The sequence below is a fragment of the Papaver somniferum genome, chromosome 9 (assembly GCF_003573695.1).
Source record: "Papaver somniferum cultivar HN1 chromosome 9, ASM357369v1, whole genome shotgun sequence".
In the NCBI taxonomy this organism is placed as follows: Eukaryota; Viridiplantae; Streptophyta; class Magnoliopsida; order Ranunculales; family Papaveraceae; genus Papaver; species Papaver somniferum.
The window spans coordinates 150,740,428-150,744,828 of NC_039366.1; positions in this window are offsets into that span (position 1 = coordinate 150,740,428).

The window sequence follows — 4,401 nt, forward strand, 5'->3', positions numbered from 1 at the left end:
CCACAAAAGTCATGGATGCGATATATGTCAACCCACAGTATATGGCCACCACAAAAATACCATATATGTGATATATGTTAACCCTCATTTGTTTGGATGCCGCCAAAGTACCTTAAACACGGTGTATGTGAACCTGCATTTGGTTTTGTAACCACAAAAGTGAAAAGCTGGGGTCTAACAACACCACCCGATATTTCGATTAGCAATCTGTATGGACTAACTCCGAAATACTTTGCTAGAGAATCAACTAGACAGTCAGACTCAATCTAAATAAAAGTATCTCAAAGAGTTAATATCTCTCTTTTGATTTGATTTTTACTCAAGCTAAAAACAATAGCGAGTCTTTATCAAATACAAGGAATAACTTGGACGGCACCAAAGACCAATGTCCAAAGATCAATCAATACCAATCAACAACCAAAGGTTGGATTTCCAATGAATGATCACGAACGCACAACCTGTATTATTTCAATTATATAAAATATAATGCGGAAAAAAAATAACACAGACACCAGAAATTTTGTTAACGAGGAAACCGCAAATGCAGAAAAACCCCGGGACCTAGTCCAGATTGAATACACACTGTATTAAGCCGCTACAGACACTAGGCTACTCCAAGCTAACTTAGGACTGGACTATAGTTGAACCCCAATCAGTCTCCCACCGATCCAAGGTACAGTTGTACTCCTACGCCTCTGATCCCAACAGGATACTACACACTTGATTCCCTTAGCTGATCTCACCCACAACCAAGAGTTGTTGTAACCCAAAATCATAGACTTGATAATAAACAGATCTGTCTCACACAGAAAAGTCTATCAAAGGATAAATCTGTCTCCCACAGATAAACCCTAGGTTTTGTTTCGTCTTAAGATATAAAATCAAGGTGAACAGGAACCAATTGATAATCCGGTCTCATATTCCCGAAGAACAGCCTAGATTAATCAATCACCTCTCTACAATCCTTCCTGACTACACAGGCGGTTTGCCGAGGAATCGCAAACAGTGAGACGAAGATGTTTGTGACTTTTTTATCTTGCCTATCAGAGAACTCTCACGATCTCAATCCAATCAATCGATTGTACTCGTACGATAGAAGATGCAAGATCAGATCACACAACTACGATAAAATTAGTATCGGTCTGGCTTCACAATCCCAATGAAGTCTTTAAGTCGTTAACCTGGTTTTAGAGAAGAAAACCAAAGGTTAAAGGAGAATCGACTCTAGCGAGCGCACTAGTATCACACAGACGTGCGGGGATTAGTTTTGCACAATGCTAGATGTCTCCTTTAAATAGCCTTCAAATCAGGGTTTTGCCTTAGTTACAAAGCAATCCATATTCACCGTTAGATGAAAACCTGATTTAGATTCAAGCTAATATTTCTCAACCGTTAGATCGAAAACTTAGCTTGTCACACACACTTGGATAAATGTTTACTGGGTTCATGAAAACCATGCCCAAACGTGTACGTGTATGTTGGTTCAACATAGTAACCCAAAAGGTTAACCATATGAGCATTTCATATTAACCTTGTTCTTCTTCACCATAACTAGTTCAATTGACTCAAATGAACTAGTTAAAGAGTTGTTCAATTGCTATGAGATCTTATGTAACTACACAAGACACAATTGAAACAAAGATGATTCGATTGAATCGGCTCATGAACATTATAGCCACGGTTTGCATAAAGCATTCTTTAGTAATTTAATGTTTCATGTTCAGAGCACATCTTTAGATCATAACCTCTTAAGTTCACAAACAAGTTCGCGGACTTAAGTTAATCGGTTGAGTTTTACAAACTCAGCATAAATTCTCGGAAAGAGAACTTCCGCCAGTTCGCGGACTGGGTTCGCGGACTGAGTTCGCGGACTTAGCACACAAACGAGTTTTGGAAAATCCAGCAGAAATTCTCGGTCAAGAACTTCCGACAGTTCGCGGACTGAGTCTGCGGACTGGGTTCGCGGACTTGGCAAGCCAATTCCACAATCCTCCCGATTTCTCTTGATCAACAAAGTTCGAAAACTTCGGTTCAAGGAATACATGGTTATGTAATCTAAACTCTCATTTCAAACATTGAGACATTCTCAGAGGACGCTATGTAGCCGTTATTCACAGACAGATTCACGTCAGATCAATTCTCAAAGTGATTGAAACTTTTCATGACTTTCGTCACTAGGTGAAGATAAACTTGATCAAAGCGAAACGCTTTACCAACACACGATTTCGAGTTAAAAGATAAGCAATGAATGCTCAGCTCGAAATGTCAAATGTGTATGATCTAGTTTATATAACATACAACTTTTGTCTCATAAGAAGTAGGAGATATAATAGATAGACTTTTGAGTGATAGATAAGTTCAAGTCTCCACATACCTTTTTGTTGATGAAGTTTCACGGTTCCTTGTATAGATCTTCGTCGTTGTATGATGAATCTCCATGAAGTCCTTGAGCTCAACTACACTTTTCTATCCTAGTCCGAGACTTAGCTATGTAGGCTAGAAATCAAGACTCATAGTTTTGATCACTAACATTGACAAACATGCTTGAGATAGCAACGCATGCGAGGTCGACCGATCTATGCTCTAACAATCTCCCCCTTTGTCAATTTTAGTGACAAAACTATTAATATATATGGAATACAAAAAAGATAAACTTTAGCGGCTCCTATTCCATAGTCTAATCTTCAACGTTCCGTGAAATCTTCGTCCTTCCAAGTACTCCAATAATCCCAAAGGTTGTAATTTTAGCATCACCGTTGTTGAAGATTCGTAGCTATAACAATGAGAGAAATCGAGATTCTCGATCATTATTATACATTGTCATAGTATTATTATGTAATTTCAAAGTCCAATTGTATCACGACTTTAAAAATAATACTACTGTGATATGTATCACTCCCCCTTAGTCAATACTCCATCTCGATCATGGAAACCACTCCCCCTTACACAATGATCCGAAAACCATATGTATTTGTAGCGTGAACTACATTATTTCTCCCCCTTTTTGTCAATAAAATTGGCAAAGGTACAAGAATGGGATCATAATGAAATTTCCACAAGAGCCATTTCATAGACTAAAAGAAAAAATACATACCAACTTAATTTAGATGAAATCATAAAGCCGAAGCTAAATGCATTCATCAAGGAGTTTTAAGATACAAGATAACCCTTATAAAATTCCACAGCCGCACACCCCGCAAGATATTACCATTAAGCACAAGTTCAAAATAACTCTCCCCCATTTGATGTCATTCCCGAAAGAACAACAAGAGCGACCTTAATTTCGAAGGAAAAGAAGGATTTTGAAAAATGGACACTATAAACCATAGAAATGATTTTCTATATCCAAAACTCAACCAAATTAGTCACAAGAAAACCCATGATTAATTCAATTGGAAATATAACTAAATCAAACCACAAAAGTGATCAATTTAATTGAAAGTGCTCAACATAAGTAAACTTACGGAGCTACAACTAAGATAATCATACGGAGATGACTAACTTAATCGTTCACATACTCAACATAAGGAAAACCTTACGGAATATACGACTACATTAACCAATGGAACATGATTAGTATAGCCGTTTATATACTCAACACAAGAATTTGTGGAATATATGAAAACTCAACTAGATCAATTACAAGAGAACCTATAATTAATCTAATTGGAATACAAACAACCAAACTAATCACCGAAGTAATCAAAATTAATTATTTTGGGCTCAACATAAGAGAACTTATGGAACCCCGACTAAGTTCATCATAGAATATGACAACCTTAACCGTACATGTACTCGACATAAGAAAGAAAACTTATGGAGTACAAACTAAATAACCAAACTAGTTGATTAATTTAGTTCCTAATGCTCGACATATAGCATCTTATGGAACAACCAACAAGCCAATAAGAAAAATCGACTTAGTTGTATCGTGCTCAATATAAGAGACACAATGGAGCCTTCACGGTAATACATAACAAGATGGATCAATGAAGATCAATACCGTGGATAACATACAAGGATCTATTTTATTTTCCATCATAACGACATAATAGACTTTATCCTTGTCAAACAAAAGATATCATCCTATTTTCCATCAAATACATGACTGCATAGGCATAACTTTTGTAATTGTCAAAAGTCCATTCGTCCTTTCATCAATACGAATACCGATTCATGAACGACTTTACTTTTGACCGCAATATGGGACCTTCAAGTTCACGGACGCAAACAATACATATCCCATAAACAAATTGCAATATCACAAAATCATAGAGATCAATACTGCAATAACATCATCCTCCAAATATTTTTAGAATTTAAAACCAATAAACCTAAGAAATAATCATAAGAAGATGAAAGCAAAAAAATAGCTATGTGTAGTCACAATCATCGCTATTC